We start from the raw sequence: 12,020 nt of genomic DNA on the forward strand, positions 1-12,020 counted from the left end.
TCAACAAGTATTTATTAAGAATCCACTAGAGATGGGCCTCCCCAGTGGCGCAGCGGTTGAGCGCTGGGTTGCGAAGCTGCCCGTGGCCTCTGTGGCGCCGGTTCCATCCCCGGCTGCTCCCCGGCCACTGGAGGAGGGTCCCACATGGCGCGCAGACCTCTCCTGCCGCCCGCTGCTCCCCTCAGCAGTGTACTTCAGTCCTTCTGCCTGCTCTGCTCCCCACTCTGGCTCTGGTGAATTCTCTCACCCTCCTGCAATTCTGACTGTACCCAGTGCATGTATAAACAAAAACATAAATAAATAAATAAATAAATAAAGCATGCCTCTATTAAAAAAAAAAAAAAAAGAATCCACTAGAGAGAAAGCACATCCTTTCTGATGACTGATTTGCCAAGGAGGGCCTAGCCTTGAGCTCAGTAGCCAGCTCTACACCATAGGCTGTGTGACCACCTCCTGCTCTACTCCATGGGCATCGCCCACACTCAGACAACAGGATGATCTGGAGGTGTGCATCATGGTGGCCCCGCTGGCAGTGCTTGCTGCTCAGTTTCTAGTGAAAATAAAATCATTAAAGACTGAATACGGTACTTTAAAACTTAGGCTTTGGTAAATCCCAAATCTAAATCATTTGCAGTGTTACTCCATGCTCAGGACCATACTTTTCTAATTTGGATAAGAGGAATTCTGGAGCCTCTGAAAATTATTGTGAGGATTAAAAAAAAAAGACATATGTCATGAGCCCTCAGCACATCCAACAAAGACCTGATAAATGTCAGTAATTATTATCCTCCTTATTGATATACAGTTGATAACACTAATATGCTGGAGACCTTCCATGAGCAGGAGGAACTCCAGATAGGAGCATGACCTTCTCCCTGGTCAGGATGAGTCTGTTTGTTCACTGCTCCAGCTGGGGTCTAGGCAGACAATAACGTTTGTTGAGCGAATCTATTAAATCTTACAGTTTCATACTTCTTTATATATTTCAGAATATTATCATACCTGAACTTTAATTTCATTCTATTGATAATTGTTGCCAAAGGAAAATTAGAGGGCCTTAATGCTGATGGAGTTACTACTCGATTTTTGGCACTATGCTTACTTATATGCATGATTTCATTTATGTTCAACTCTGCCTTCAACGCCCATTGTATAAACAAGAAGACTGAGACTTTAAGGAGCTAAGTGACTTGTTCAAGGTCACCCAAGTGGCAAGGTCTGAGCTAGCTAGTAACTCTATAGGAATAGAATTCACCGTTCAGTAATATCCATTCAACTCCAACCATATGGAAGTTTCCATGCTAAGGACTGGGAGCCAGAGATTCAGAGGACAGGGGGCAAAGACACTTTAGGGGGATGTGAAAATTTCATTTTTCTTGACCAAATGTTCTTGCTCTGGCTTTATACTGGAACATTTTGGGGGTCATACTTGAAAAACAAAGTTTGTATTCTTCATATAACATCTGGGAAGGTCCATGTGTAAAACTAGCACTATGATTATACAGTGTGGGAAAACCCAAAAGGGAAACATTTAGCCAAGACCATGTATCATGTTATGACAAGGACCAGACTGGGGTCAGGAGCTCTGACCCCAGAGGTGTAACGAGTTGCATAAGAAGGGAGGCATGGAATCAGGCTGGCTGGCTTTGAGTTCTGGCTCCACCACTTATAACTTTGAGTGAGTCACTTAACCAGCCTGGGATTTAGTTTCCTTCTATGTAAAGTGGGATAATAAAAGTAAGTAATTCACAACAGGGAAGGATCTCAAAAGCATTATGCTAAGTGAAAGAAGCCAGAACAAAAGACTACAAACTGTGTGATTCCATTTATATGACATTTTGGAAAAAGACATAAAATAGTCAGTGGGTGCCTGGTGGGGCAGGGCGGGGGGAGCAGGATTGACTATATAAGGGCATAAGACACATTTTGCATTCATGGAAATATTTGCTATTTTGGTTGTGGTGGGGCTAGGTGACTGTATACATCAAAACTCTTCATTAAAATTTTTTCTTGAAAAAGTGTGCATTTTACTGCATATAAAGTATATCTCAATAAAACTGGCTTAGGAGAAATAAGTAGTTGGAAAGCTCTTATCACCACCAATTGAAGTAATACCCGTGACACGTGGAGCAGCACCTGGGAGAGACTCAGCCCGAGGTATGCATTTGCTCTTGTTACCAAGTCAGTTGCCTGAAGCACTCACATCTTTGAAAGCCAACACGCATTCTGCAGAATGCTGGATGAAAGACGTTGAAAAGTTATTCCTAAATGCTTATGCTTTGATGTTTATCTCTCAATGGAAGATGATAAAGGCAATATTAAAATTCACTCAAACAACTATAAATTTTCCAATGTACCATTTACAGACCGGCAAATATCACCAATGTGAAAAATAAAGATGGGGAATGAATAAAAATGATCATTTAATCGATAGTGTTCTCTGTGCGTAAATATTTATTTAAGAAAGTGAAAAAAATACTCGGGCCAGTCAAGAATGCAGGCTTGTCGCTCCCTTTTCCTGGAATAAGAGCAAAGTTGCTTAATTTCTGAAATTGATTTGTCTGCAAACTCTGATGACAGCCACTCCAGTCACTCCAGGCACATAAACCTGACCCAGACATCGTAGAGGATGAATTTGGACTGTGTTCACCAGTTCATGAACCACAGCAGGTGCACAAAGCTGAGATCTTAGGACCTGATTTGGCTCCCACCTCTGCCTACACCTGGGGGCTTTAGTTCCCTCATCTGTAAATTCAAGGAGTAAGAGGAGATCACCTTCCTGTCACATTCCAACTTGTAAAATTCAACAACACTGGAAAAAGGAGGCAGAATTGCTTTGGCAACTCTCAATAACTATCAACTACAAAAACTCTCTGGATCAGAGTTATTTATGTGTAAAGTGGGATAATAATACCCACCTTCTCCGGCTCTCTGTAATGAGCAAATGAACTAAAACACAGTTTATGGTCCAAGAATATGAACTTCTTTCCTTTATGTTTTGACTTCTTCATCCTCTCTATGAATAAAAGAACTCCTTTATCTTAAAAACTCATATTTTTGTTCCATTTGTTCAGAAAGTACATTTGGTCTTGAACCTGCTTATTTATAGTATCATATGCCAAGTACTGTTGCCTGATTATTCACTAGGAGAAAGTTTAAGTAAATTTGCAATTATAACAAAGGTGAAATAGTTCAAAATGCTAAAACTGACCTCTTGCTTCTTTAGTGATATCAACATATTTCCTGGATCTACAATCCCTCTTATTACCCTTATTATTCACTTCATTCATTCATTCACCCAACAATCCAAGTTTGAGCCCCTCTTTGTACCTGGTGCAGTAGCAGGAATAGGGATAGAGTAATGAATCAGACATTGTCATTAAGCTTATACATTTTCCAGATGAATGAAAGAAGGTACCGGGGCTGAGAGAAATCTGTCCAGGATGCATTAGAGGCCGAAAGAAGAATGTGGTGGGTTCTTTCTAGGGACGAGTCAGGAAAGGCTACACAGAGGAGTTGATGCTAAACTTGAGTCATGGAAAATAAGCAGGTGTCACTAGATAGTGGGGTCAAAGAAGGGCATGCAGAAGAAGCATGCAGAAGGGTCTGAGTCTCTGCAATAGTCTCATGGAATGTATAAAGCACACTGAGGTCCAGGTAGTGGAAGGGTAGAATACAGGTGGGTGGACCCAGCGAAGGAAGTAGCTGGAAGTCCTAGACAGATTCTTTTTAGGCAAAAACTGATCTCAGAATGGGAGGGCATCAAATGCTGCACAATCATTGCTGACAACTGAAGAGGAGCTCACTAAGGACCAACTCAACTGCCAGCTGCTCACATTGGCAGGTCAGAGCTCTGCTACGTGTGGTGGGTCCAGACCCAGTTCCCCAGGGACTCAAAAACAATTGGTTTGATTCTTTCTACATGAGGTCATAGGATGGTTGTTAGAGACAGCATGAGATGGAAGCCATTTGTTTGTGTTCCAACACCTTCACTGAGCTTTTCTCAGAAGTGGGGTCTAGTCTTTTACTGCCTAGAAGTTCATTGCTGAAGCATAAAGTTAGGAGTTACTGATTGAGAAATAAGTATTTTCCAAGATGATGAGCCAAAATTTCCTAGTAAGATGAAATGAATTGTCAACAGGGAACTAAGACTTACCATACACCTAAAAAGTGTTAGTTTTAATCTTCTCAAAACTCTGCAGGGCATTCAGGTGCCACCTGTCCTCCAAGGCTCTTCTCAAAGACTATTGGTTATGTGTTAACTTGCTGGGTCTAAAAGGCCAGAATGAAGTCAAGTACTGAGAAGAAGGTGGTTTTCTCTCCTTCCACCTTGTCGAGGCCACTGACAAACACTCAGAGTTCCAGGCATAGCTTTACTTGAGGAAAAATATGAGAATTGGAGCTAATGAAAGACCATTTTTACATTATTCTGGAAACCTATAAAATTGGAAGAAGCAGCACAGATGTTTTGACTTCTAACTTTAAGTGGCAAGAAGAAAAAGGAATATACTTACAGGGACAGAAACACTTTGGAATAAAGGTGGGCAGGAAAGAAAGAAGCAGAAAAAATCTAGAAATTTAATCTAAGACCTATTCATTCATATTTTGCACAGAGATTCTCCCACCATTAATAGTATCATTCTCTTTCTCTGTCTTTCTTTTTTCATTCTTTGCTATATTCCCTCTCCTGCCTTCCTTTACTCCCTCCTGCATTCTTCTTTTTCTCTCTTTCCCCTCTTGCTATTGACTTCTGTTTCTTCAATTTCTTTCTTAAAGTTCAAATTGAAATACCAACATTAATCCCTGAGAAGCAGCTCTGTTTTCCCTGCCATTGCATTGCACAACTTGTGGTATGGCTCCGTGCCACCATTAGCTATGCAGTGAAGTTTTACGTGGCCAAGGAACATCTTGTACAATGCCACTTTTTATCAAAACCAAACAGCATAACAATGCATACAGGGCCCTGTTCACGGCAACCTCATAAGATTTCACTATGATAAAAACAATGAAGTTGAAATATAAAATCCATCTCCATTTGAAAATAAACAGTCCTGGTACCTCTCCCTACCCACCCTCCCCGCATGGGCATCCCATGAAGCCCCCACGCCTCCCCCATTTGCTCACCTCCCCACCTCTTGTTATTAAGTGCTCCCTCTGCCTCCAACTGTTCAGGTTTCACCAGTCTGGTGACCCATTAGGATGGGGTTGCACCACACTGGGGCGGGGCTCAAGGGGAGGGAGGGAAAGGCTTGAATTGAAAGCCCCATTGAAGCTAAGTTTGACTCCCCTACTACCATGGTCCCCATAATCCCAGCAAGACAGGAATGTGCTAGAAATGAGTGTTTTCATTGTGAGGAACAGAAGAGAAACTGGGACGAACATCTTCCAACATGCGAAAGATTCAGCCCCTGGCCCAAGAGGTGCCTGGCCCTGCTCAGGAGCTTAGGTCTCCTTATCCAGAAACTTCTGAGGAGAGGAACAGCAGTCAGGAAAGCCCTGACTGAACAGCCCAGGATCTATGGCATAGGCCAGGTGGTCTGTTGATGGGCACAATGTTAGTTGAGAGAGGCTTCTATGCCACTCAAGATGGCTTCTCCCCACCACCGGCTTCCCAACAGAGTGGCTAAAAGGGACTCAGCCCTCTCTCTCTCTGCCTCAGGATATGGCCTAAATATCCCAGATAGTCAGAGAGTTCCCAGTAGTAAATCTTCCTCAGCAGAGAAGCAAGGTCTTCAACATTGGGTAGGTAGGAGGGTGGACTGGAAAAGATGACTTGCTACAGGTCAATGAGAAGGATAACTCCTCAGTTAGAAAGTCCTTATTGTCACTCCTACAACACAGATTCAAGGCAACCTTCCTCCCTACCTAGTTTGTGGAGATCATTATTCATTCATTCATTCAAGTAATATACAGCATTTCTGCTGTATAGTAGCACTGTTCTGGGCTCTGGGGATAATGAAACTCACACAAGACAAAGTCTCTGATTTCATGGAAGAGGAAGTAGCATACAATAAATAAATAAATAAATAAAACTAAATAAATAAATATTTTCAGCCAGCTATAAGTGATATGAAGGTGCCTTCCTCAAAAAAAAAAAAAAAAAAAAAAAAAAAAAAAAAAAGAACAACAGGATATGGGAAACTAAAAAAGTGTAGGAAGTCTGTGGCTGCTTTTATTCGGGTGGTTATATTGACTTCTCTGGAGAGGTAACATCAAGGTAGACCCATGTGAAGAGAAGGAAAAGGCAAAGAGCACTCCAGATAGAGGGGCTGGCAGGGCAAATGCCCTGAGGTAGGAGCAAGCCTGGAATTTTGAAGAAGCACAAGCATTTTCTTGAGACTAGAGTGAGTGGTTAGCATGGAGAGCGCACCAGGGGGTTAGGAGGCAGACCTGGCCTCCTACCAGCCTCCTCTGGGGGCTGGTACCAAGAGCCTTTTGTCTCCAAGTGACCTTCCCAGAAGAAATCCTTCCCCCCAACCTCCCTGCTCAAGCACCAAGCACATTACCGCATGGGTGTCCAAACCATTACCGCATGGGTGTCCAATTGCCTGTGATGACTTTAAATGGTTTGCTTGTGTGTGCCAGAGGTTTTGTCAATGAAGGATTTCTCTCCTCACTTTGGTTTTAAGTGAGTCTGATGTTTGCTGAAACTCTAGTTCAATTAAAAGTAAACCAGATGCATGAAAGAATTGAAAAGGGCATCGAATACCTCAGTGAAAGTCTCCTTGAAAGGGTATGTGGGCACATTTCAGCAAACAGGATAGGAAAGTGTGTATGGTAGAGGGATGGGAAAGTGAAGCTGTGGGCTCAAGCTCTCTAGATTCAAATCCTGGCTCTGTCACTTGCTAGCCGTGTGACCCTGGCATGTCACTTAGCATCCCTGTGCCTCAGTTTCCTGCAACATGGAGAGGAACTGTACCTACCTCTAGGGTGGTTGTGAGGTGTAAAAGAGTTAACATGTATAAAGTGTCTAGAGCAGTGCCTGGCAAGTCATAGGACTCAATGATTGCTAACTTTTACTACCAAAGGAACAAACCGAGGAGCCCCTGGGTTTGCACTCACAGTGGCTTGATTTGGTTGGGGAGAGCAGTGGGACACTGAGGCTGAGTGGGGGCCCAGAAACTCAGGTCTGCTTGTTAGCTCAGTCTCTTCTTATAATCATAGCACACGCTCCAGCCCAAATCATTAATCTCAGAGGCACAAGACTTTGGACTCAGAAGGGAAAAAATAAAAATATGTAGACATTGCATCATAAATCCATCCTTCCCTATGGACAGAAAAACTCAAGGCCAGAGTGGTGGGACAAGGTCCTTCCCCAGCATGAAGCATAATGCATTTCACCTGTGAGGGAGGCCCAGTTTAGTGTGTGCCCCCACTGGGCTATCAGGAGAAAGCTAGTTCCTAGAAAGTTATGTCCCAATTTATGCTTTCTAATTTCAAAGAAAAAATTTTAAAGCAAAAGACCTTTGAATTAAAACAAAATCTCACTGAGAAGTCCAACACATAAAACCAGCAAATGTTGACGAGCAGCCCCTTGCCAGTTAGTTCTTTCTCCGTGATTGTTCCTGAAGCAACTCTAGGGAACATGATTTTTAAAAACAACACAGGCCAGGCCCTTATGAGCCTCCAAGAGAAGATGTCTGCATCAATTCCCTCAGTTACACACCCTGGAGTACTTTCATTCATTTGATTGTTTTCAAACTATATATATATATATATTTGTAACATAGTTTTAGAAAGTCAAAGTCTTAAAATGAAAACCAGTTCCACTCATTTCCACCTTCATGATGCTCTCCCAAAAGGTTCTTGATTTTTCAATTGTACATATATCCCCCACAGCTAACATACCTTCCCTTCCTGATCAGTCATATGTAACTACACACATTTTTTTGTTAGTACAATATTAACTCTGTACATGATAACACCCATGAAAATATTCACAGATGAATCACCTAACATACCACAGTTATATAGAGTTTCTTGTATATTTTTTCCATAGAGTTAATAATTGTCTCATTTTTCCTTTACTTGGTTTGTGCACCTAATATTAATTCACTTTCCAAATGCTCACACAGAGCTATAAAACTTCTCCCAGTGGAATCAAATCCCTGATGTAATTAATGTGCTCCGTTTCCTTTCTGGAGGAATATATTTCTCTCAGGGAGTCTTAGTCCTCCTCCAACATCTAGGCTGTTTGACTATCAGTCTAGTGGGCTGCTAGTATTCTGGCCTTTCTTTCTTTATCCTCTTGAATATTCCCTAAATCTGTCTTTTGTGTTGGAAGACTGGATCCTGAATGCCATGGCTTGGTTTACTCCACCTTTTTTTAGTGACATGTATCCTCTGATAGTTTCCCATGAAAAACTGCCTAGCAAGTGATTTTTTGAGGCCACACAAATCTGAAATTATTTTTATTATATGATTTTAGTACATGATTTATGGTTGGCTTGTCAATCGTCTTTACCATAAACTTCATGAAATTTGTTGGAATCATGCATTTTGTTCTTTGTCTACCTATGAGTTGAAGAATACGAGTATATTTACAGATGACCCTCCATCTTTCTTGTAAAAGATTTTGTGGAGACAAAGATACCTAATTGGGTGCACGATATGGTAAGAGATAATTAGCACCATCCTTCATCCACCATCCATATTACCCCTTAGCAAACACTTGCAGCAAAGTGTCATCCTATGTGCCATGTACTGTGCTCAGTGTTGGGACTTGTTTTGATTTGGGATGATTAATTCATATGTATTTATTTTGATGGGTTCACATGAAACCCTCAGGCCACATGACAACATTGACTTTTCTTTCAAGCTACTCTCCTCGAAGAGGTCAGCTCCTCTTACTTTAGTTAGCAGAAGCCAAACTCAATAGATGAAGCTGCCAAGAGAAGGGCATAACAATGAACTCCAGACACTTGCAAGTGTCACTGGGGAAACAGAATAGAAGACTATTATCTAGAGTTCAGGTGCTAGGAATGGCCAGAAGCTCAAGCCACCTGTTCAGACAGGGAATGCACTAGAAACGGTTTCCATGGAAAGTCATTGGAGTTCTCAGCAAATGGCCTACTCTTCCCTCTAGAACCCAACTGGAGATTTCAAAGCAAGAAAACAGGAGAGAAGTCAGTAACAAGAGCAAGGACAAAAAAACTTTGTTATTGTTGAAGCTGGAAGGGAAACATCACTCTAGTATGGGTAGGTGGAACACTAGCTCTGTATTAGGGACTCTGTATCATTAGTATCAAACATACATCTGTATTTTCATCATCAGTAAGTGAAATGACAAAGGAATCCCATCAAAAGTAGGTTACTATCCTTTAAAATGCATTTTGTTTCTAAATTTTTTATATTATTTCTAGGATTTATCACAATGAAATAATGAAATATACAATATATTATTCCTATAAATTACAAAATCATGAAAGATGTGAGGAAAGTCAGAGTTAAGAATATTTACTGAAATACTGCCATAAAATTGAAGACCAAAAATTTGATCAATAACTGCATTCCATGAAAAACTACACAGCTGTTTATAACATATTATAAATTGCATACTATTTTTGTACATCATACGTACACCTATTGAAAAAAAAGATCTGATAGGGAAAAATACCAAGAAGTTATGAGTGATTATCTCTGGGTGGATCAGTTGTCCTTTCTTCCTTCCTTGCCCCCTCCCTCGCTCCCTACTTTTTCTTTTTCCTTCTGTGATGTATATTCCAAAATAGTCTCACTTTACCTTTGTCATTAGGAAAAAAGGGCATTTTAAACATTGGAGATAAAGAAGAAAGGACCTTAGCAATCCAAGAGCAAAACTTGTGAAGAAACTTCCCCAAAATATGTAATTTCTCAGAAGCCCTATCTTTGCATTCCTTCATTCTAGAACTCTAAGTTTCCTGGCATTTTGGAGCACAGATTGGAGCACACCTGGCTACAGGTAGCCAGGAGATTGTTGGCTGTGGCCACAAGGGTCCCAACCACCCACATAGGGTTGATGAGTCAGGGCTTGTTTTGTGTTATTGCGAGAAGCATCCAAGCATTGTGCCTGGGGGTTACAGAGAGGTCATGTCCCATCAAAAGCCCTTATAAAGTGCTGATGTGGTAGAGGAAGCCTTTCCTTAGGGTAGTTTCTAGAAACTACTCCAGGACCCTGAAATGCATTTCACCTGCATAGCTTACAACTTAGGTGCAACCATGTTCTATGCTCACTACACTATCAGCCCCACTCTTGGAACAAGACAATGTCATTGTTGATCACCTACTGTGCGCCAAACACCATGCTAGGCTTTCTATATGCATTGTTTTCTCTTCCATAATTCTGAAGACCAGGCATTATCATTACTATTTTTCAAAGGAGGGATTTGAGCTCAGCAATTTACCCTTCATCTCATATGAAAAAGCAGAGCTGGAATTTGCACTAGGTTTGCATCACTCCATAAACATAGGCTGTTGTTCTTCAACCCCTCTGTCCTGGTATTGGTAGACTACATTCTAGCTTCGACCATACACAGTTAACCCTGGACACACAATTTATACTGTGTGTGTCTAGTTATAGGCCAATACTTTTCTATGGAAGGCTTCCATATTCACGGTTCTAGCCCATAGTGGATACCAGTTGGTTGAATCCATAAATGTGGAACCCATGGATATGAAGTGCCACTATGAAGGACTTGAGCATCTGTGGACTTTGGTATGGGTAACAGGAGCCTCAAACCAAACCCTCGTAGTTACCAAGGGATGACTGTAATTAATTTTTGGAGGTCAAAGTTTATTTGAAGGATTTTCAACTGGGTGATGGTGGACACCCCTAACCACTATTGCTCAAGGGTCAACTCTACTGCATTGTTGGTGGCGCCTACAATTTTCAGTTGAATCAGGAGCCATGATTCAACTAGTTATTTCATAACTACCCACTAATGTACCAGACCATAGCAGATGAATGAAGTCAAAGGTCAAGGCTAGTGAAACCACTTTGAAGGAATTGTAACTTTTCCTCCATCCCTACCGCCCCTTAATCCATCTTCTGACTCATTATCTTATATCAACCTTGGAGTGGGATATACATTCCTAAATAACTTTGGAGATAGTCAAAATTCTTCCAAACCTTGAGATTACTCTTAGACCTCAATAAGTGGCAGTTATTTACTCAAAGTAGTGGAAGAGGGTATACCTCTGGCTGTTTCCTTACCTGCAGTCCAGCTTTGTCACCTATATTTCCCCACCTCAATACCTCAAGTCCAGTCATCCAGAGTTGTCTTTTGTTCCTGAACATTCCCACCTCCAAGACTGTACCCACTGTGTCAGCTGCTGGGATTGCTTGACACTGGGGAGGGGCTCAGGGCACAGTTTTTGGATAAGTTAGTACGTGGTGATGGGGAATGAATACCTTCCCCTAAATCTAGTTAAGTCCTGCCCCTCCTCCAAGGTCATTACGTCTGTGAAGCCTTCTCCCCTTTGTGCAGCCACAGAGCAAGCTCCTCACTCTGCAGAGTTCAAGCACATGTAGCCGTGATGCTGGTTTGCCTTCAGCATGTGCCATTTTATATGCATAAGAAGTTTTGTGTATCCTGCTCTATGAAGACAGGGAATATGTGGTGTTAGTGACTTTGGAACTAGAGAGACATCTTGGTTCACATCCCAATACCTTTACTTGCTAGCAGGGTGACCTCGAAGAGGTTGCTTAACCTCTTTGAGGTTCATTTTCTCAATCTATTAAAAAGAGACAATGTCCATATTACAAGTTGTTAAAAGAATGAAGTGCCCTAACAAATGTCAAGGGGTCAAATCACAAAATAATATGTAGAGCATGCTCTCATTTGCATAAGAAGTGGTGCTTTTTGGAGGCTTACATTTTATCAGTGAATTTGGGTATGAATGTGTGTGTAGTCTGGAAGAAAACACACTGAACTATTAACACAGTTCTGCCTTCACTCTTCTGTAAAGTATTACTTATGTGTATGTCTTATTTCCCTTCCCAAAGATTATAGGACTCTGAAAGGTCGAAACTAAGTTAACAG

The sequence above is a fragment of the Talpa occidentalis genome, unplaced genomic scaffold (genome assembly GCF_014898055.3).
Source record: "Talpa occidentalis isolate TD23 unplaced genomic scaffold, MPIMG_talOcc4v2.1 talOcc4.3, whole genome shotgun sequence".
Lineage (NCBI taxonomy): Eukaryota > Metazoa > Chordata > Mammalia > Eulipotyphla > Talpidae > Talpa > Talpa occidentalis.